Source organism: Tachysurus vachellii, chromosome 3 (assembly GCF_030014155.1).
Source record: "Tachysurus vachellii isolate PV-2020 chromosome 3, HZAU_Pvac_v1, whole genome shotgun sequence".
Lineage (NCBI taxonomy): Eukaryota > Metazoa > Chordata > Actinopteri > Siluriformes > Bagridae > Tachysurus > Tachysurus vachellii.
Window position 1 is genome coordinate 3,497,741 of NC_083462.1, and position 25,000 is coordinate 3,522,740.

The window sequence follows — 25,000 nt, forward strand, 5'->3', positions numbered from 1 at the left end:
TGCACACACACACACGCACACACACACACACACACACACATAAAACAAACAATGTACTACTACTATTACTACTGCAAACGCGCGCACACAAACACACACACACACACACTTCAGGTTTATGTAGAAGGCTTTTACTATTAGTATTATTACTACACACACATCAGGGTTATGAGGATGATGGACTACTGCTTAAATGTCATGATTATACAGTTGACTTACGACTACACCTGCTGTACATTACTACAGTATGTAGATGATGTTTAACCTATACATCGTGTTATAAAGTTTCACTACTACCACGACTATTATTACTGCACATAGTGTAACTTATGGTTCAGTACAGTATGTGTATCTACTATCTACTAGACACACACCATGTTTCCATAATTTTCCTCAAACTACTCCAACACATTTCTACTTTACATCTATTTACATTTACGATATTTGGCGAATGTCCCTTTCTAGACCGACATAGAAAAGAGCTACAAAAGTCTCTAATGAATAAATCTATACTCATTAATTAGGTCCCAAAATAAGCATAGCATCAGTTAAACCTCTGTGTGGAGGTACTATTGCAAGAAGAGCACAAACAACAAAGAACAAACAATTTCTTTTGTGCTAGTGCTAGTTTAAGTTTTTCAGGAAGATGAAGGACTTCACTTGTCGTTTGAAGACAGCCAGTGATCTATATGAAGTTCATTCCACCACCTCGGTGCCAGAACAGAGAAGCGTCTCACCTACTTTGTACCCTGAGAGAACCAGTTGAGCAGTGCTGGAAGATCTGAAGGAGCGTGTTCAGTGCAGGGAGTGATAAGAGCTTTGAGGTAAGACAGTGCTGGTCTGTTGTAAGTAAGAGTCAGTGATTTAAATCTGATGCATGCAGCTACTGGATGTCAGCGGAGGGAGAGAAGCAGTGGGGTGGTGTGGGAGAACTTCGGAAGGTTGAAAACAACTTGTGCAGTGGTGTGTATCAGTTGCAGAGGTGAATTTTTGCTCAATTCAATAGTCCAGTCTTGAAATTACAAGAGACTGAACACCGAGTGGTCTGTATGTATAAAAATAGACAAATCCTTTTAATGTTAAAAAGGAGATGATGACATCAATTTGCAATATTTGCAGAGTGTTAGGAAATGGACAGTTGGTTGCTCATGATTAACACAAGGTTGTGAGCATTGGCTGAAGAGGTGATCACTGAGGGGTTTGGGGAGATTGCAAGATCTTGACCTGGGATGAATCATGCTGAGATCCAAGCAGAAGCTGTGGTGTCTGTGGGAGAAGAAAAAGAAGAGAAGATGAGCCGGGTTTCATCAGTATAGCAATGCTAAGAGAACCGATGTGAGGATATAACTTTACCAAGAGAGTGAGTAAAGAGGGAGAAAACAAAAGGACTAAGCATTGAGCCTTGTGGGACACCGATGAATAGATGTTGATCCCTTCTATGTTACCTGATGAATGTGAATAACCTTCCAGGTAGGAAGCAAACCATTGCCATACTGCTCTACAAAGTCTTGAAGGTGGAAGAGACTTTTGTTTGAGCATGTTAAATGTTGGACACATCATGGTTATAAAGTTGTCCTTATAAAACAGACACATAGTACAATATGTGGATGATTTTCTACACATCTACTACACATACTGTCTACTCCTGTATACTGTATAGTTATGCAGAAAATCTACACACAACTGGATCTCACAATAGATTAACTACTATGGACACTATACTTGGTTTACTTGGTACACATGGTTATGCAGAAGATCATGATCTATAGAATTACGCAGTTGGCATATAAGAGACAGACGTCATAAAACACACACAGATCATGGATATGTGGACAATGTGAAGATATTCTAGGCTTTACACATATATTTTGCTTGTTTACTTGTTAATCTGTGCTCCGCTACAAGACATTCATTCATTCATTCATTTTCTACCGCTTATCCGAACTACCTCGGGTCACGGGGAGCCTGTGCCTATCTCAGGCGTCATCGGGCATCAAGGCAGGATACACCCTGGACGGAGTGCCAACCCATCGCAGGGCACACACAAACTCTCATTCACTCACACAATCACACACTAGGGACAATTTTCCAGAGATGCCAATCAACCTACCATGCATGTCTTTGGACTGGGGGAGGAAACCGGAGTACCCGGAGGAAACCCCCGAGGCACGGGGAGAACATGCAAACTCCACACACACAAGGCGGAGGCGGGAATCGAACCCCGACCCTGGAGGTGTGAGGCGAACGCGCTAACCACTAAGCCGCTACAAGACATTGTGGGGTTAAAATGGATAACAGCAAACCTCGAGACATTTTATTAGACATAGCTACTTTTAGGTTATAATAACTTTACATTAAGAGCAGCTTTGTCTAATCAGAACACCATCGAGTGAAGATATCTTTGGAGAGATGTAAGAATAGTGAAACTGGATTGTATTTAATGGAACATCATTCAAACACACACAGATGCAGCGAGAGGAAAAACAGCCCTATTTTTAACAAATGAAATACGAACATTGCATAACAAATGGACAGAACATGGAGAGTTTGGGGAAACCTTGACCCACCTGGTCATGGGGCAGATGCTATGGTCTCCATCCCTGTGTTCTCTGCAGCTTTATTAATAGTTTTATTAAAATAGGCTAATTATTTTCACATCATATCCTTCTTTTGTGAATTTTTTTCCTTGTGCTAACTGGAAAATAGGCCTCATTTTGCACATACACATCCTCACATGTAGACACACGGACCCTGCTTCTTTCTCTGCAGTGGAGGAAAGAAAAAAAAGAGAAAATGGAGATAGAAGGAGGGAGAGAGAGAGAGAGAGATAGTGCTGACGGAGGCATTTGCAGTGAAACACCCATTACAGAGACCATAAATCCTGCTGTGGCTCTCCAGGGCTGCCTGTGTCAGCAATCAGAGAGAGAAAGAGAGAGAGAGAGAGAGAGAGAGGGAGAGAGAGAATGAGAGAATGTTCTAAGGGTTGAAATGCATATAACGTTTTGAATGTTGGGGCACAACATCAATAGAACAATTTATTCAAAGTCATTCTGTGTGTCAACAAAAAACAAACTCATTTTCACATTTGAGGGAAAACAGAAATTTCCACATTTCATGGAATGTTGCATGCTTTCAGACTCTCGTACCAGCGTCCGACCCAGACAGTCTGTACACTGTGATGCTTAGAACCAGTCAAAGGTGGAACAAATTCAACTTTTTTATTCTCTTTAACCACTTACCAATTTAATAAACTATGTTTCTATTATTATTATTATTATTATTATTATTATTATTATTATTATTATTATTATTATTATTATATTTGAATGTAATTTATTTATGTCATGATGGCATAGACAATTCCTTACAAGAACACCAGGGGGCATTCCAACAGGGTTGGTTTTTATCTTGTGCCACGTATGTTTGCCCTGCCCGATCCTTACCCAGTTCCTGCCTCTGCACACCTGATCCTTATATTTCATTAATTACTCCCCCATTTATACCTGCTGTCTGTGTGTTTTTTTGCTGGGTCCTTTTATTTTGTTGTTGTTTCCTTGTGTTCTCCGTTTTTGGTTGAAATTTTCTTCTATCTTGTTTTGTATTTTAGTACTCAGTTTTTCTCATAATGTTTTCCTGTGTCAGTTAGTTTTGCTGTTTTTATTAATAAAAGCTCTGTCTGACTCCTAGCCCTGCATTCAGGTCTGGTTTTCGTTACCACAGAGACTCCAGAACCTGACAATTTACCAGAATCCAGAATCATACAAATTTGTATGAACACCAACCAAAAGGTGAATCTGGAAATAAGAAAACCTGTGTGAGGGCCTTTTTACACCTGGTCACGTCACGTGTTTTCTCTGATCTGATAGCTATCTGATTTGTTAAAACTATTCCATTTACATTAGGCCACATAAACACGTCTCGGCGAATCGGATATCAATCTGATCTTTCTACTCCCGCCCAATATGCTAATATATTTTACCTCATTTCCGTAGTAATTGAAATGGAACACACTTTGGTGTGTGTGGTTTTCAGAACGCAATCAAAAAGAAGAGGAAAAAACTCGTTACGACGTTTATGTTACAAAAAAACGCATTTACTGTTTGCTGCATTTTCGCTGGCAGCAGCAGCGCATTTTAAGCCCCAACGAGACGCCTGGGTGAAAGATCACTTGCGAGATCACCGTTTGGGAGGAGTATAGTGCTGACGTATGTGGCTTGAACAACCGCATTCATTTACACCTGTCCAGTTTCATCTGAAATGCGTCCCAGACCACCTCCTGAAGGGGTTTGTACCATCGGATTTATATCCGTCTCCAAAACGTTTCTGAGGGCATTTAGATCTGGTCTTTTTACCATCGGATAGCTATCTGATCACAGAAAACACATGAAGTGACCAGGTGTAAAAAGCCCCTGAGAGTCCAGTTTACACACTGAATGGGACACCAGTCATACCATTTAACCCATCTATCAGTAACCCACAGGGCTCAGGATCCAGTCTAGTATCTGACATCTCAAATAAAAAAATCTGATGTTTTGTAGTTAAATCAGTTCAAATACTAATAAGGGTATATGAGTGTATGGGGACACTTACCTCTGAGAGGTGTGTACTTCTGCTTCTGTGTCACCATTATGTGTGTGTGTGTGTGTGTGTGTGTGTGTGTGTGTGTGTGTGTGTGTGTGTGTGTGTGTGTGTGTGTGTGTGTGTGTTATGCAGATAAGGGGATGTGAGGGAGGCGATAAATGTGTTTATTTGCACACCACTGCACAACAAGTGTGTTCATTTACAGCAGATTAACAGCAGGGAGGAACAGAGACTGCCTTCTACTGTTTCACACACACACACACACACACACACAATAGTGACACTGACACAGGTGTCCCCCAGCAGGCTTAACAGCAGGGGGGATTTTCCCGTGTGTGTGTGTGTGTGTGTGTGTGTGTGTGTGTGTGTGTGTGTGTGTGTGTGTGTGTGCGTACAGTCACTCATAAAACCCAGCAGAGCAGTATGCAGGTTCTGCCAGGCTCATTACACTGTTTAGTCTCTTTCTCTGTCTTTCTCTCTCTCTATCTCTCACTTTCTCTCTCTTTCACACACACACACCTGACATGTGTGTGAACTAAAGTACTGAATATTCATTCTTTTTACCTCCCTCTTATTGAATTATTTTAATTACACACACACACACAGGGAAAGAGAGCGAGATAGAAGGATGCAGGGTTTTGTGAACGTAAGGACCTGGAATTATAGGGACCTGGGAACATTGTACCCCTGGGAAATAGGAGGTCAGGGTGATAAAACTATGGGAAGATAAGGCCCTGGAAATGTAGGGGTATGTTAAATACAAAACCAAGAGAATTATGACTTTTAATACATGGGACATAGAACTGGAGACATGGAATTCTGGGAATGTAGGACCTTGAGGACACAAGATTATGATCCTGAGAACTTAGGGCCACAGGAACAGGGAATGTGGTAGACTTGCGGTTAAGGACTTCATCCACCAAGGCTTGTTTTACTAAGAACATGAACTATATGATTTAGTCTCCCTTTTCTGAATGAAACTGGTGTATTTGATGCACCTGAAGTCCAGTAAAGCATGAAGTCTGTTCCTCTTTCATCTCCACCGCATTTAATTCTGGCTCATGACTTCAGCAGATCAGTAATGGGTTCCTCCCTCACACAGCGCTGTCAGTTAGCAACCGACGAGTGTCAAGAGGACTCAGCTAATACCCAGAATGCAAAGCAGGGGGCAGAGGTAATTGCTCTGAGAACCACTCTGTTTGCGTCTGATGGATTGAGCGAGAGCAGGCACTGATTAACGAGCGCCACTTGCCGTTGATGCAAGCGGAAATTAAGCATTTAGTTTTAGGAGCGGCATTTGTCACTTTCTGGTGATTCAATAGAAACATTAGTCAAAGGGTTCAGGGTGGAGATGCTATGTCTACTGTACAGACACCAGTAATGTCTGAATGCTTAAAGAGGACACATTAATGATGATGCAGCGGTGCACGGATTCAGCCGTAAAACAGAATATAATACAATCTATCAGACAATTCATCTCTTCAAAAGTCATCATTGGGCTCAATTTCATAGCACTGTTTAATTCTATATTCTCTGTGATTGTGCTGATTACCATTCCATCAGATCGGCTGTATAAACGCTCACCTTCTGGTATGTCATGGTTTCTAAAGTCACAGCTGGTTAACTGTGATGAATGATTTGTGTAATTTGTGTCTATATGATCTTTGGGTCCAGTTTGAAAGTTTTGTGTGGAAAATTATGTTATATTGATTCCTTTATTTCTTGGCATGATTCTGGAAATGCAAATGTGTGTGTATGTGTGTGTGTGTTTAAGTTTATCTCTCACCTTAATGACCTCACCTAGTAACAGGGCTCTCAAGTTTTGAAGACAGGCAAGCGTGACATCTCCAACCCCCCGCAACCCCCACCTCACCTAACCAAATACAAAGTAGTATTTGTTTAATTTCCTTTTATTAATGTGTGTGTGTGTGTGTGAGAGAGAGAGAGAGAGAGAGAGAGAGAGAGAGAGAGAGAGAGAGAGAGAGAGAGAGATTATGACTGGTGTTGTTTATTGTAAGTGTTTGTTACCTTTTTGGACTCCTTTATCATGTGTAATGTTGCTCCCATATAAAACAGTTCAGCTCAAGCCCAGACATATTTAGGGTCATGATTGAGGACAATGTCCCGTCCAGAGACAAGCTGTTTCGTGTTGAGGTTTTGTTCAAACCGACCATCGAAAATACCCTCTCTAATGAATATATATATTTTTTCATGGGTTGTTGTGTTAAATCTTACCCAGACACAATAGTGCTATTTTCTGATTGGCTATTGTGTACCCTCTTGTTTTGATTGGCTTATAAGTGTCAGGCTCGACTAAGAACTCCAGGGGAGACGTGCTTGATTCCTGCCCGTTTCCATAGAGACAGCGGATACATTTTGGGCGCTGCGGCATATTAAATATATGATAAATAGTCAAAATGTTTTTCTGCGTGAGAAATACGATGTGTGGCAGGAGAGCGTGACAAAATACCCAAATGCACGACTGTCACTCTCAATGTGTGACACTTGACAGTAACGTGTACTGTAGTAACGTGAGCAGCTGTGTGTGGCTGTTTGGTTCTGCTGAGGTGCTCCATGTTTCCTATCTGGCTGCATTACCAAAGCTATGAGGTGTGTGTATTTGTGTGTGTGTGTGTGTGTGTGTGTGTGTGAGTGAGTGTGAATGTGTCTAACTCATGCAAGCTGGTCCAGTATCAGTCGATATCAGCCAATTTATAAAATCAGCTAAGTCAAGATCCGTTGAAGCGACATCAGAAATAAAAGAGGGATACGTGATCTGATGCAGTGGGCTATTGGTCTTTCAGGGAAAGAGAGAGAGAGAGAGAGAGAGAGAGAGAGAGAGAGATATGTCATAGACACTATAGCATGTATTTTAGAGCCCTGGATAAATGAGAGAGTTTGCACTACTTAAGCTCAGGCTCTAAACTCATACACTCATCTCTAGCAGTGTATCCTAATTCAGCTCATTCAGGATTTTATATTTTTATCTTTTGTAAGCTGGCACTTTAGCAAAAATTAGACTCTACTTTTGCACACGTCTGCTGTAAACCGAGTTATTTACAGAGTGGCACTGCTGAGTTTAGAGGATAATTTCCTGTTTTATTGTAAAAACTGTGATCACTTACACACTGAGGCTCTCTCATAAAACCCTGCTGTGGAATATTAGCAGCTGAAGTAGTAACAGCACTCACAGATAAAGCTTGAATACACAAACTGACTTTGTTTACTGGATGTTATACAAAACAGTATCATGTGTCATATGCAGTATAAAGTGAGGCCACAATCAGAGAAGCTTCTCTTTTGTTCAGCTTATATTTGTTTAAACTTGTGTCACATAAAACATGACGGTGTGACACTGCTGTCATCACGTGACCACACATTTGTCTTTATTAAAGTTCCGACGCTAGTCAGAGATTTTAGGTGACATTCTGTCTCAGTCATTTATTTAAAGCTACAATGCTAATCAAACATGCTAGCATAGAAACTGGCCATCTAGCTAGCTAGCTAACTCATTTAAATATTTGTGATGTTATGAGCGAAAGTTATCAGCTCTCCGGGATGTTTAAGTGATTTGGTTCTTTTTAAACACTTCCACATGATCACAGCAGTGGGAGAAAACACTGGTACAGTATGACGACTGAATGACCTCATGATGCTGCATTAACGATGATGTCATCAGATATGTAGGACTGTGATACATGGAGCTATGGGAATTAATGGTGAATGGGATTAGAGAGAGAGAGAGAGAGAGAGAGAGAGAGAGAGAGAGAGAGAGATCAGATGAGGGAAGCAAGTAGGGAAGTGTGAAAGGAGGAAAGAAAGGGGATAATAAAGAGGATATTAGTGTGTGTAAAAGAGAAGGAGGAGGTGTAATACGGAGTAATCGGTGAATAGAGAGAGAGAGCGAGAGAGAGAGAGAGAGAGAGAGAGGCCTGACCCTCTCTGTCACACACCAGCGATCTCCACTTTAGCCGTCAATGGAAATCTAATTGTCCAAAAAGCGATCAATGGAAAGTAAATTGGTTTTTCTATGGAAGCAGGCAGGAGCCTGAACATCTGCACCGATGATCTGCAGCACCGCTATCTTTCACTCACAAGCAGACAGACAGACAGCCAGACCAACAGGCAGGGAGACAGACAGACAGACAGACCAACAGGCAGGGAGACAGACAGACAGACAGACCAACAGGCAGGGAGACAGACAGACAGACAGACATGAAGGCAGGCAGAGAGACAAACAGGCATGTAGACAGAAAGACAGATAGACAAACAGGCAGACAGACAGACAGACAGACCAACAGGCAAGCAGACAGACATCCAGGCAGGCAGGCAGACAGACATCCAGGTAGGCAGACGTTTGAAAATCTTAAAAGTGATCTTTTAATGGGAAAAAATCTGTCTTTAAAATCTTTAAAACAATATCAAATATTTAAAAATAATATTTTCAAACTTATTAGTAATAGTAGTATTTATTTTTTTTATATTTTAATCAGATTTTATTATTAATGTTTAAATACAAATGCAAATTTTCCGTGTGAGTGTGTGTGTGTGTGTGTGTGTGTGTGTGTGTTTGTGTGTGCGTTTCATTGACAATCAGATCCTGGGGATTATCCCAACATGATCCAGCTAATCCACTTCAGTCCCCTCAGCAGACACACACACACACACACACAAAGTAAAAACGTGTGTTCATGTGTGTGGTGTGATTTGATTTCTTACATGAAAGAGAGAGAGGTGTTTGTGGTTAACCTCACTTTCACCAGTTTTATCAGTATCTCATAATGGTGCTATCTGTTGATGCGTTGTAGCTTGTGTGTGTGTGTGTGTGTGTGTGTGTGTGTGTGTGTGTGTAGTCGGTGCTCTCCTGATCGAACATTCATCACATTGACACAGTTAAATACTGCAGCAGTCAGCTTCTCCTTTCTCTCTCTCTCTCTCTCTCTCTCTCTCTCTCTCTCACCCACACACACACACACACACACACACACACACACACACACACACACACACACACACACACACCAGTGTTCATCAAGGCTCATTCGTCCCAGTCTTACAACTAATAACAACTTTGACCACCATGAAGTGGTTCTTTATTTTTTATGACAGTGTGTCCCTAATTAACAGGGTGTTTTATTTTTTCTTATCTAACAGTCATTTTTTTCAATACATTAATTTAAAATATATTTACAATTACATTTAATGTCATGGATCATCCTCTTTATGTTACTGGACAAAGTGAAGCTGAAGAAAGCAAGATTCTGTACCTGTTAGTCCATTTAAAGGGGCGTGGCTTCTGTGTCAGTCACAAAAGAGACATGGCTTCTGTGTTTCAGTCACAAAAGAGACGTGGCTTCTGTGTTTCAGTCACAAAAGAGGCGTGGCTTTTGTATCTCTGTCACAAAAGAGGCGTGGCTTCTGTGTTTCAGTCACAAAAGAGGCGTGGCTTTTGTATATCAGTCACAAAAGAGGCGTGGCTTCTGTGTTTCAGTCACAAAAGAGACGTGGCTTTTGTATCTCTGTCACAAAAGAGGCGTGGCTTCTGTGTTTCAGTCACAAAAGAGGCGTGGCTTTTGTATATCAGTCACAAAAGAGGCGAGGCTTATGTATCTCAGTCCCAAATGAGGCGTGGCTTCTGTGTCTAGGTCACAAATGAGGCGTGGCTTCTGTGTCTCAGTCACAAAAGAGTTATGGCTTATGTATCTCAGTCCCAAAAGAGGCGGGGCTTCTGTATCTGTCACAAAAGAGGCGTGGCTTCTGTGTCTCGTGTTTTAACAAGCTTGTAAAAGTGAAATATCATCATGAATAAAAAATAAATAAATATCATCATAAATAAAAAAAAATTAATATGAATGAATTCCGTTATTTTGTTTTCCCAGAATGAAGCGATAACACAGCACTTTTATTTGTAATCGACACAAACACTTTCTAAGCTTTGTGCATTCCTGAACATGAAAATATTAGGATTGAAACAGAGTTTGAGTGAACATCTGGGCAGAATCTGAGGAACACATCCACGTTAGGGTGAAAACAGTTACCCAGGCATTAACTTGTGTGGAACAGATGTCAGAGAATTCAGAGCTTTACTACACACACACACACACACACACACACACACACACAGTGTCAGGATCGATCACACACAGACATGCAGGAGTCTAATCTGTGTAATGGAGTTTGGATAATGGGGCTGAGAGAGAATGAGGATGAGGAGGAGCGAGTAAACCTTCCTTCATCGCTTTCTATTGCATCATGTAACATTTGTACAAAATGGCGTCCTAAAGACTGAACATTTCTGTTTTCACACAAATGAAGAAAAAAGTGAAAGAACACTGTGGTACTGCAGTCAGAAGAGTTTGGAGACAGTGTGTTGTATTGATTGACAGCTGTAGGGATGATAACACCAAGTCAATATCACGTATCAGCAGCAGCGTGTGTGTGAACAGCTTCTACAGTACTCAGATAGATTTCAGATGTCTTCACCAGCTAGAGAATGGATCTGTCTCCAGTGACTAAAGTCATGAACTTTAGCATGAGTTCAAAGAATAAAATCAAACTCATTAGTAACGACTAAAGTGTTAATGTCTTGGGCTTCAGTAGTGAATGATGTAGAAGAAAAACTCCTGACCAATCAGAGTCCAGAATTTCTTGTTATATAATAAGAAATAGAGCAGTTCTCAGTGGACAATAATTTCTGACTACACAAGCAGCTGATGTTACTGAAGTCCTGAAATTTCAGTGTTTATTGAAACAGAACCAGTGCAAAGGGAGATTAATTGAGATGAATGAAGGAAACTTTTCTCTCTGAACAGAATACAAGCATCAGCTGTTTGTTGGCCAGCTGTGTGAAAGCATCCTTTAAACCTGACAACAACAGGAAAGCCTTAACTTGGTCAACTTCCTCGCTGCTCCGTTTGGCGATCACCCACCTGCTAAATGGCTTCAACCACGAGTACTGGAGCAGCCGACTTTACGTCAATAACCGTCAGAGGTTTTTTACTGACAGCGCGGCTTTGACTCGAGTCGTTTGTCTCTGACGTGAGGTCACTGTGCCGTCTGCTTCACTAAACCTCCAGAAAAACCAGCATTTACATGCAGAACATTCAAGAACATGACACCAACCTGGCTGCTCGTCAGGAGAGAAACTGATCCTTTCATCCAGATTTATATCCGTTACATTTAAAACATTTATCATTCGTTAAACTAAAGAGAAAAAGGTTTAATTCCAAAACATAACCATTTGGAGTGACTAAAAAAGTCAATTAATTTAGTTTACTTTAATATGTTAATTAGATATGATGTTTTTAATTGGGTTAATAAGTTGAATCTACTATATATGGTCTAATTGGAACTGTTCTTTTAATTACTGAGAGAAATGACACAAGAAGCTGACTGTATTTTATTTAAATGAGTTATTCTGTGAGGAGGTCTGAAGTCAGAATGAAATCAGAATGAAGATAAGTTCATTTTCTGTGAAGATGCCAAGTACATTTAACCAATCAGTAAAACAATCATCAGTAGAGAAATGGACTGAGTGTCACTCTCACTCTGACATGTCACCATCACTCTGACATCACCTTGACATCACACTGACATGACTGATATCACATTGACATGACACTAATACAACAATATCACTGACATCACAATAACATCACTCTGACATCACTCTGAAATGACTGATATGACACTGGCATCATAATGACATCACTCTGACATCACACTGGCATCATTCAATGACAACCGAGGTGACTCTAAAATCATTCTAACATTAAACTGACATCACTTTGACATGACCTAACATGATGCTAACATCACTCTGATATCACACTCACATCACACTGGAATGACTGATATGCTGCTGGCAATGACAATTCCATCACTCTGACATCAAACTGACATCACACTGACATCACTTTGACATTACTTTGAAATCACGCTAACATCACACTGACAGCACTCTGACATCACTCTGACATCACACTGACAGCACTCTGACATCACACTGACATCACTTTGACAGCACACTGACATCACACTGACAGCACTCTGACATCACACTGACCACATTGACATCACTCTGACATCACACTGACATCACTCTGACATCACACTGACATCTCTCTGACATCACTGAAATCACTCTGATATGACACTGAGGTGACACTAAAATCATTCTGACATCACACTGACATCACTCTGACATCACACTGACATCACTTTGACAGCACTCTGACATCACACTGACATCAGTCTGACATCACACTGAGATCACTGACATCACACTGAGATCACTGACATCACTCTGACATCACACTGACATCACTTTGACATCACGCTGACATTACTCTGACATCACACTGACATCACTCTGACATCACACTGACATCACTGACATCACTCTGACATCACACTGACATCACTCTGACATCACTTTGACATCACTCAGACATGACATTGACATCACTGAAATCACTCTGATATGACACTGAGGTGACACTAAAATCATTCTATCACACTGACATCACTGACATCACTCTGACATCACACTGACATCACACTGACATCACACTGACATCACTTTGACAGCACTCTGACATCACACTGACATCACTTTGACAGCACTCTGACATCACACTGACATCAGTCTGACATCACACTGACATCACCTTGACAGCACTCTGACATCACACTGACATCACTCTGACATCACACTGACATCACTGACATCACACTGACATCACTTTGACATCACACTGACATCACTCTGACATCACACTGACATGACTTTGACATCACACTGATATCACTGACATCACTCTGGCATCACACTGACATCACTCTATCACACTGACATCACTTTGACATCACTTTGACATTACTCAGACATGACATCGACATCACTGAAATCACTCTGATATGACACTGAGGTGACACTTAAATCATTCTGACATCACACTGACATCACTGACATCACACTGACATCACACTGACATCATTTTGACAGCACTCTGACATCACACTGACATCACACTGACATCACACTGACATCACACTGACATCACACTGACATCACACTGACATCATTTTGACAGCACTCTGACATCACACTGACATCACTTTGACAGCACTCTGACATCACACTGACATCAGTCTGACATCACACTGAGATCACTGACATCACACTGACATCACTGACATCACTTTGACATCACACTGACATCACTCTGGCATCACACTGACATCACTCTGGCATCACACTGACATCACTCTTTCACACCGACATCACTTTGACATCACTTTGACATCACTTTGACATCACTTTGACATCACTCAGACATGACACTGACATCATTGAAATCACTCTGATATGACACTGAGGTGACACTAAAATCATTCTGACAACACACTGACATCACACTGTCATCACACTGGCATTGATCTGTGACATCACTACTGTACACTTTCTTTCTTTCTTTCTTTCTTTCTTTCTTTCTTTCTTTCTTTCTTTCTTTCCATGTAGTTTAGATGAACACTCCTCACTAATGGCTCAAAATGAAATAACGGTTGTTCCACTGTGTTTAAACGACAAGCTGATCAAGCGTAAATGAAAGGTGTTGAGACTTTTTACAGTCCTTCTTTCATTTTCTCTCTGTGTCTCATGTTTACACACTTACACACACACACACACACACACACACACTTCCTCACATGAACGGTTGAGCAGAGTGAATCAATAGCTGCATGTCAGTTGGCTCTTTACTCGAATTTAGCCACTTTGCTGAGTGGACATGAAGCTGAAATGACAGACTAGGGGATGAACAGAAAGAGAGGAGAGAGAGAGAGAGAGAGAGAGAGAGAGAGAGAGAGAGAATCCCTTCCTCTCACAAGAAGGATAAAGAGAGGGTTAGAGAGGAAGAAACGGATGTAATCATGAGATCAAGAAAGAAAAGTATTGTGTGTGTGTGTGTGTGTGTGTGAGAGAGAGAGAGAGAGAGCGAGAGAGAGAGAGATGCAGTTCATTGTGTGAGTGTATAGTTTTCTCTCAGCAGGTAATAGAGCTCTCTGACCCCATCACATACATCTCAGTGAGACTTCTACGTCTCTTCATCTTCTGTTCCCGATGGTTTGTGTGTAGAAAGTTGTTCAAACTTTAGACCTGTCTCTATCTAATGTTCTAACAGGGTTTACAGAGGCTCAGGTCTTTCTCACAAAACAAAATTCTTCCCACCTCCAACCAGTAAAAACCACAGAAAATGCTCTTCAGCTTGAAATTTCAACTCAGCTAGCAGGTTCTTCCCGATGACCAGAGGTGGGAGTAAGTCACACATGTGCAAGTCACAAGTAAGTCTCAAGTCTTAACCTTCAAGTCTCAAGCAAGTCCGAGTCATTTTTTGTGAGAGTCAAGTCAAGTCAAGTCAAGTCACTGCTTTATGTCAAGTCAAGTCGTAGCTTGAGTCAAGCAAGTCACTGGCAAGTCATACATACTGTATGTTTGATGATTTAACTAAATGTATATATTAAACAAAGTTAAATCTACAGTATTTATGGACTATGAGAGTTTTATTTGCAACAAAAAAATGATTATATGCATTTATTTTTAAAAGGTGTCCACATACAGGTGAGTTGTAAATACAATATAAATCTAAAAATGAATAAAAATCAAAACTACAAAGAACAAGATGTAAATGTAACTGAAATAAGGCCAACATAAAAGCATGAAAAGTTTCAATATGCCTCAAACATGGCAGAAGACCATGGAAAAGTAGATATAAAAAAGTACAATGGTTTCTATGCAACCAAATGGCATTTATTGAACAGACATTCACCTTTTAATGGGACATGAACACATCCTTAAATTAGATCCTTCCTTTTTAACAGAATAACAACAACAATCAATCACGTCAATCAAAAAACGTAAATTATTGAATCCCACAAACCTTGAAGTGAATTAACTATTGGGGGGGAGAGAGAGAGAGAGACAGAGAGAGAGAGAGAGAGAGAGAGAGAGAGAGAGAGAGATGATTGGAGTGAGTGTAATTTATTAATTAATAGGATAGTTCACCTAAAAATGAAAATTCTGTTATCTTTTTCTCACCCTCGTGATGTTACAAACCTGTAGAAATGTCTTTGTTATGATGAACACACATGTAGATATTTTCAGGACTGTTTATAACTAAACCATTCACGAGCCCCATTCACTACTATAGTGGAAAAAAAAAAGAATACTATGGAAGTGAATGGGGCTCATGAACGGTTTAGTTATAAACATTCCTTAAAATATCTTCCTCCGTGTTCATCAGAACAAAGAAATTTATACAGGTTTGTAACATCATGAGAGTGAGAAAATTATAAAAGAATTTTTTTATTTTTGGGTGAACTGTCCCTTTAAATTGAATGTGTGTGTGTGTGCGCGCGTGTGCGTGTGCGTGCTAGACAAGAATATGGCTCTGCTTGCAACTCTGAAGTTTTTTATATTTATTTTTATGTTTTTTATATATATATGTGCATCCTCATAAACGGTCCATACGCTTTTCACTCAAAGCCTAACACTGAAGACCAATTATAAGTGCTATTGCAAAAAAGCTGACATTTCCACATAAACAGTGACCAAACATTTACACTACATGGCGCTTGCAAAAAAATTAATTAGATAGAACTTTGTCATTCAATTGTGAGCGATGTGGTCGCATTCTGCTGTTCTTCTCTTCTCATCTTGCACAAAATCCCGGTACCAGAACTTAATTATTTTTGGTGTAGCTCCTTCCATGTTTCTTCACGACTGTTAAGGTTTATTAGTTAGTGCGCGCGCTCCCTCTGCTTGCCTGCTGCGTCACGTGCTTAGATTACGATCTTGTGTGCGTTTAAAAACAGATTTAAAAACAAAATAGAGAAAAAAGATCAAACAAAAACAAAAAACAAGTTATTTCGAGTCATTTAACTCAAGTCTGAGTCAAGTCTCAAGTCATGAATGTCAAGTCAAAGTCAAGTCGAGTCTTTTTTTAATATTTGTCAAGCAAGTCTCAAGTCTCAACTGTGCGACTTAAGTCTGACTCGAGTCAAGTCATATGACTCGAGTCCCCCATCTCTGCCGATGACTAAGTTGGGGTCTGATTTCAGAAGGTTCTGGAAATGCCTGAATATTCTCCAATGTTCTCAGAAAGAGAAACGTTGTCTCAGTGGAATGAATCTTATTTATTCCACAGCATTTCTACACACCAAACCAAAGCCCACAGAGATTCCTCTGCTATAATCTAACCAACACTCTCATTTACTGCTCCTTCCTTATGGCACTAAACACAATAACACTCTGGAAGCTTAGCAGACCTTTAGAGCTGTGGATGGAGCTCTGGACCCCACCTATATGGCTGAAGATAATCGCTCTGTTTAACACTGATCCCCATGCAATCGTTCACCTTCCTCCATTCTGTATGAACATTAGCCTCAAACACTTGAGCCTGTTTGCCCAGCAAGGGCAAGTGTGTGTTTCTAATTATTACTCACTGGTCTCACTGGGCTTGTAATGCTTTGGCATCACAGTAAATCTGGAGTTCTAATAGTTACGCTGTTTGAGGATGAAGGTCTGCGGCTTTCTTATGAATTGTGATGCACACTGTTTATTGTAGCAACTCTTCTTGAGAGAAAATAAATGACAAGCTGCCAAACCTGCAAACTGAAGATTGGTGGTTCCCTCATGGTTCCTCTGGTAGAAGAACGTGGTTCATCTTTTTTTTTTTGCAGTTTTGTTCTCCTAACCTGACACCTTGGTTCTTCTCAGTTCTCCTTCCCTTTAGTAGGACCCCAGCCTGTTCAAGAACCTGTGCATCTCACAGAGTTTATTTTTTGGATCCTGTCTGCAAAGCAGTGGCTGATGCAGGAACAGATGCCACCTGCCATGGTCTAACTTGAGAATGACCACCTGGATCTGGTTGAAGCTTGCTGTGCTAGGATGATGTCCAGGTGGACCAGACAGGTGGACTGTGGGACGTAATCCATCAGTCGCTCAGATGTGGCTTAATTAGTGAGACCAATTAAATGTTTAGTGAAGATATTTTCTTGAAATGGCTGTCTGTGTTCCTCAGCACAGCTCACAGAGACCTCCAGAGCTAAATCTCAGTTATCATTCTACATTATTTATGAAGTCATGTGAGAGATACTTCATCATCTTTTACTCTACAGTACGTTTGATTACAGAATCTAGACAGGAATAGATTGGAAGAACTTTGGTGCCAGCAGAAATAGGACCTTTGAGAAGATTGAGAAATTCTGATTCTGGATTTCCGACATTTGATGCACAGCACATTTGATCAGGTAGAGAAAGTAGTAGAGAAACTTTGACGCTCCACTCACAGATATCTTGTTTATATCTTGAGTTAGTCAGAGAACATTGTTTAAGAAGGTGGATGAAGCATGGTGGTGGTAGGTTCAGGGTGTTTCACAGAATCTGTAAGAACCTTGGGCTCCTTTAGAGTCCTTTGATAGAGATTACAGCTTTATATATATAGTCTGTGTGTGTGTGTGTGTGTGTGTGTGTGTGTGAGAGAGAGACAGAGAGAGAGAGAGAGAGAGAGAGAGAGAATAACCTATTGTGGGCTTAAGGTTTAAGGTTCACAGTAAATGCAGTAGATTATAGCATGCTGTGTCTTTTCCTGTCTCTGCTCTTACACTTTAATGTGAGTGAATGAATCCTGAGTGCTGGAGCTCCAACTGGGGTCTACAAGAGACAAACCACTGCAGTCATCTCTCTCTCTCTCTCTCTCTCTCTCTCTCTCTCTCTCTCTCTCTCTCTCTCTCTCTCTCTCTCTCTCTCTGTCTCTGTCTCTCTCTCTCTCTCTCTCTCTCTCTCTCTCTCTCTGTCTCTGTCTCTCTCTCTCTCTCTCTCTCTCTCTCTCTCTCTCTCTCTCTCTCTCTCTCTCTCTCTCTCTCTCTCTGTCTCTCTCTCTCTCTCTGTCTCTCTCTCTCACACACACACACACACACAGCATCACAATCACATGGAGCTCTTCACCTGGAGCATCTTAAACACAAACACACACACACACACACACACACACACACACACAGACACACACACACACACACACACATGTATTTATGTCCCAGTACTTTAACCAAGCACTGCACTTCTCTGCAGAGCTCCTTAGGGAATTGGTGGCACACGTTTTGTGACTGCGGTGTGTGTGTGTTTTGTGTGTGTGTGTGTGTGTTGTGTGTGTGTGACAGGGATAATGAGAAGTGCTGCTCTAATTGCTGCGTCTTTCACACTCCTCTCCACTCGAGATGCCCCAGGGGGAAATGATAAAAGGATTAGAAGGAGAGGGAGAGAGAGAGAGAGAGAGAGAGAGAGAGAGAGAGAGAGAGAGAGAGAGAGACTGTATCTTGCATGCTTGGCATCGTGTTAACCATGACCTCAGGTCAACCCTCCACTTGTCCCACCCTGTGGGGTGTCATCTCTCTCATCACACACACACACACACACACACACACACACACACACACACACACACACACCAACTTACACTTGGCTTTTCAAACATTTCAGTTTGTACACTAATTATAATAAATCTTAATAATAATAATAATAATAATAATAATAATAATAATAATTATTATTATTATTATTATTCTTTTATATATTAAATATTAAGATTTATGTTTAAGTGAAAAGTTTATATGTCTAAAATAATAAAACAGAGTAAAATCAAGTCAGAACTTTTTCCTTCAATGTGAAATAACAACAAATCCAAATGAAGCCTAAAAGAATCGGAAAGAATTTTGTTTTTCAAGTAAATATTTTATAATAACTTTAGTTACAGAAATAAGTACACCCTCAAACTGCTGCTTGTTGATCTCTCCCCATCCCCTTGTGGTGAATATAAATAAATAAATAAATATACATTAAAATGAAAATTCCTTTCCTTCTGATTTAGATTCACACAGATATTATTAATTTGTGTCATCATTATAATTTAGCTTATAATTTAAGATTTTCCATTTTTCAAGCTGTAGATTTTGATGTCATTACTCACTCTCTCTCTCATTCATCTTCTACCGCTTATCTGAACTACCTCGGGTCACGGGGAGCCTGTGCCTATCTCAGGTGTCATCGGGCATCAAGGCAGGATACACCCTGGACGGAGTGCCAACCCATCACAGGGCACACACACACACACACACACACACACTCTCATTCACTCACACAATCACACACTACGGACAATTTTCCAGAGATGCCAATCAACCTACCATGCATGTCTTTGGACCGGGGGAGGAAACCGGAGTACCCGGAGGAAACCCCCGAGGCACGAGGAGAACATGCAAACTCCACACACACAAGGTGGAGGCGGGAATCGAACCCCCAACCCTGGAGGTGTGAGGCGAACGCGCTAACCACTAAGCCACCGTGACCCCTTGATTTCATTATAAAAATGAAATTGTTTTTGTCATTTGTTTATGAATATTTAAGAGAGAGACAGATAAGGAGACATTTTTTGACAATTTTTATTTGCAAAAGTCATATTATATAAAAATCAGAGTGACTCAATAAATAAATACATATTAAAATTCATTCAGTAACCGATGATTAGTTTATTACTGATGTAAAGTTCTCCTTCTGCAACAGAGCACAATGCATTCGAAGAGCAACACCACACTACGTCAGACATATTCGTCGTTCATGCTTTTGTAGAAATTAAAATCAATTCAAATTCTTGATTTACTCAGTCTGTTAAAAATTCTTTCGGCAGAATAATCAGCGTTTTGTACAATTTTGTTTTTCCGGCTCAGGTGTATTGCAGTTTTCTCCTGAACAAAGATTGATCAGTTGGCACCTGAACCTGTTTCTCCTGACACATTTAAAACCCAGAATAAAACCCTGAAAAGTAAAATCAACATTAAAAGACCATAAAATGCTCCATAAAAACACAAAGAAAGACTGTAACCTGGAGCAGTGAATAAAAGCATGAAAAAAAAACACTTTTTCTCTGTGAACAGAATGAACAATCATGTGAACATCGGGGTTTAAAATGGAGATAAATGGAGTTTAAAGACAGATATACAGTAATACAGTGTAAAATCCTCCATTGGAGGTCGGCAGCTCTTTTGATTAACGCTGGTTTGTACGGAGTCTCCGCTCTGGTCTAATATCATTCTTGCTCAGTCTTGCTCCATTAATATTCAGACTCACAATGTGAATCCCACTCATTATAAAATATAGATAAACTCAACACAGGGTAAAAAAACCTCTCCAACATACAACACACAACACGTTCTATAGGTCGTCATTAAAGTTTTCCCGATTCAGTTTTGTTGTCAATAAAGACATCCACATCAGTAAAAGCTCCTTCTCTTCTTTAATGTTTAACTTTGTGGATGAACTGTTTTCAGTCTGGGAAAAAATCTTCAATTACTTCAATTGTTTTGCCATTTTTTTTTTTTAAAAAAAGCCCTTAAATGTCCTCAGCACTGTACTCAACACTTAACTGTTCTTCTTGTGAGCCGAAGGTGAACACGGAGTCTAACGTACAGTCTTTGTTGCCTGACTCTCTTTCTTCTTACCTTTGTTTCTGTGCCTGATTTTTCCCTTGTTCCTGCCTTGTTTCTTCCTCTAAGTCGGCTCATCTTCCATCTCCACGTCTTCCCCGTCCCCCTGTACTGGTGTACTGACTGGTGTTTCTGGGTGACGATCCTGTACCTCTGTGCTCCAGCTCTGCACCAGAACCCACTGAGCCCTTTTGTGCCAAGCTTGTCCTTTTTCCGGTCCGGTTTGTCTGAGCTGGCTTTTCTAGGTTTGGTTCCTCCTCACTGGGCCACTGGGCCATGTGGGGCTTCACCGGAGACAGTTCGGACAGGCGGGGGTTCTCCAAGACAGCTGTAGATCCATTGAGTTTCTGGGCTGCAGGCTGGGCTTGGGGCTCACGCTCCTATTTAGGGCTCTCAGCAGCTGGCCGTAGTGTAGTCGTAGGGGGAACGATATGATATGTACATGTTACAGTAACTCCCCTGTCGCACATGCACAGAGATGGAGATTGAGAAATAGACAGGGAGAAAAAAACAATATATATATAAATATAATAGAGAGAGAGAGAGAGAGAGAGAGAGACAGACAGACAGACAGACAGACAGACAGACAGAAAAACAGACACAAAGACAGAGAGAGAGAGAGAGAGAGAGAGAGAGAGAGAGAGAGAGAGAGAGAGAGAGAATCACCTATTGTGGGCTTAAGGTACACAGTAAGTGCAATAGATTATAGCCAGACAAACAGACAGAGAGAAAAACAGACACAAAGACAGAGAGTTTAAGAGAGAGAGAGAGAGAGAGAGAGGGAGAGTTAATGTTAAATATAAACAGAATTATCTTTCATACTGAAATGAATTAATTTCATTTGATTTCATTTAATTTCTGTAAAACTTGGTGTTCATCTGGAAGCTTGTCATGTTGCTGTGTTGAGAATCTTCTGGATGTTTGACCTGGTTATGTGTGAGTTGGAGCCAGTGATGGTCGCGTCTCATTACAGCGCACTGCGTGTTGTTTAATTAGCTCCATTTTCCTCTCATCTGTACGAAGGAGCGATCAAACGAAAGCCTCGGTTCATTGGAGATGTGGCTTCGTGATCAGAAAATGAGTCTTTTCTCATCCTGCATGTTCGTTATTCTGTCATAAATCAGATAAACATGCTCGGCTTCAGGGTCACGCTGTTAAACCTTCGGCCGGTGGAGTTCTCCTGGGACTCATTAACTCAGCTGGGAATTACAGCTTATTGGATCATGTAACATTTATAAACACAAAGAAACATCAAATGTCTAATTGACTGAATGTGGAGCTTATTTTTAGAAAAATGTCCTTGCGATAAAGTCAAATTAAGCTGTACAAGCTTTAGCACAGTGATATGCTGGAATTAGCTGGGGCACGATGACATTAGCATCAAATGATAATTATTTTTAGCAGCATATTAGTATTATTATTATTATTATTATTAGCAGTAGTGGTAGTGGTAGTGCTAGTAGTGGTAGTGGTGGTAGTGGTGGTAGTGGTAGTGCTAGTAGTGGTAGTAGTGGTAGTGGTGGTAGTGGTAGTGCTAGTAGTGGTAGTGGTGGTAGTAGTGCTAGTAGTGGTAGTGGTGGTAGTAGTGGTAGTAGTGGTGGTAGTAGTGGTAGTGGTAGTGCTAGTAGTGGTGGTGGTAGTAGTGGTAGTGGTGGTAGTAGTGGTAGTAGTGGTAGTGGTGGTAGTAGTGGTAGTAGTGGTAGTGGTGGTTGTAGTGGTAGTGGTGGTAGTAGTGGTAGTAGTGGTAGTGGTGGTTGTAGTGGTAGTAGTGGTGGTGGTAGTAGTGGTAGTGGTGGTAGTGCTAGTGCTAGTAGTGGTAGTGCTAGTAGTGGTAGTGGTGGTAGTAGTGGTAGTAGTTTCTTTGCCTTGTCACAAATAAACAGGTCAACATTTTGAGGTCCTTACTATTAATTAGCTAATGAAAAACGTGTAACAGCTAACACATCAATGTGTGAGAGATTTCCTCTAACTTCACTATTCAAGTAGTATTAGCTGATAGTTTAGCAAATGCTCACATTAAACATTTCACTAATCCTCAACCCAATGACTAACCCTAACCAAGTGTTATCCTTTGAGCTGTGGATGGAGTTGGATGCTAAAGACGCTAGGCTAATGATAGCATACCATGTCAGGAACGTCAACCTTTTTCCTAGGAACTGCATTAGAGGATTAGAATTACACATTTTGTTATTTTCACTAATACAGCGTCTGTTGGTTCGGCATCTACTGGACCAGAAACAACATGAATCCACTACCTGAGATCCATCCCATAATAATAACAAACTGTTGCCATGGAGATGAGTCACTGCACCACTGTTAAAGAGCTGAAGATGTGCTAAAGCTAAGTGCATGAGTGTACGCTTTGCAAAACACCAAAAGCCAACATCTATACTACCCACAATGCACTGGTGCAGTTTGTGTAACAAACGAGCTGAAAGTGGACTCATCCGTAGTGCCTCCGACCATCCCATAATATCTGCCTCTCAGTCGCCGTGGGCGATAGACAGGCCACTTTTGTCCGGCGACAGCAACGTGACAGTCAGAGATTGACAGTGACGACTAAACGGAGAGAAAAAGAAAGAACATATATCAATCGCTTTGTGACAGCCCGTCTGTGGTGCCATGGCAACGAGCTGAGCGCGAACGGCCGGCGATTTTGCCGTCTGAATAATTTAGCGCGTATGTTTACGCAGCATGGAGGGAGTCAAGAGGGTCAGTCCCTAAGTGCACTAGAGATGGAAAAAAACTCTCTATAAAGTGACCTCAGTGTCCAGGAGGAGACCTCGGACATCTTCATCCACACACCACCTCCTCATCCTCTCCATCACCCGTGAACATTAAAACAAACTCCACAGCTGGAGAGAAAGCTGGACTGCAACATCTGTCACGTCTCTGCAGTGGATCAATCTCAGTTCAAAGATGTTCTCAAGTCTGATTAAAGCTAACACGATCACAGCGTGTCTTCACTCAGCTACAAACTACACAGGATTTTCTCATAGCTTTTTAAGGTGGAAATTTTGTTTCAGTCTTTTAACGTGACGTGACATACGGCTAAGTACGGTGACCCATACTCAGAATTTGTTCTCTGCATTTAAGTGCACACACACAGCAGTGAACACACACACACACCATGAACACACACCCGGAGCAGTGGGCAGCCATTTATGCTGCAGCGCCCAGGGACAGTTGGGGGGGGTTCGGTGCCTTGCTCAAGGGCACCTAAGTCGTGGTATTGCCGGCCCGAGACTCGAACCCACAACCTTAGGGTTAGGAGTCAGACTCTCTAACCATTAGGCCACGACTTCCCCGACTTACTTTAAAAGTAACAGTTAGGGTCCTAAAGGTGTGTATTAAAGACATTTCATGTTTTTAAAGTCCTTATATTGAGTGTGTACACATAAGTGTTTTAAAGACCAAGCCGGACATTTTGACTACAGTATCTAACTCAAGCATGTCAGGATTTTTAAGGTGGATATTTAATTTTTATTTAAGTTTCGTACTAAATGTGGACATTCAGGTTTTTTGGGGAAATTAAAACTGGACTTTTCAGGTTTTGAATGCAGGAAAGATTGTAAAGTGGACGTTTCTGGGTATTTTGTCACGTATCCTCTAAGTGAAGATGGAAAAGGAGTCAGAAATGTACTGTACAAAATATATATCCAAATCCTTGTGTTAGCAGGATTAGTGTCTCTGGAGCACGGTGCAGAGGAGTTTAAGCATTTTCTTGTTTTATTCCCACAGCGATGAGGTGCAGGTCACGTTCTGGCCCCGGACACACTGCTGCATTCCTACACAGCTTATTAGCTCAGCGAATTGTTTCATATCTGCGTGATTTATGAGATCCGCCGCCTGGCCACGATAGATCCAATTAATCTCC

General features: G+C 40.9%; 1 protein-coding gene across 4 annotated transcripts in view; it reads left to right on the plus strand.

Annotated features, from left to right (window-relative positions):
- LOC132842595 (RNA binding protein fox-1 homolog 3-like) overlaps positions 1 to 25,000 on the plus strand; it is a 188,178-nt gene that overhangs the window by 38,006 nt on the left and 125,172 nt on the right. The gene's annotated exons all lie outside the window — the stretch shown is intronic.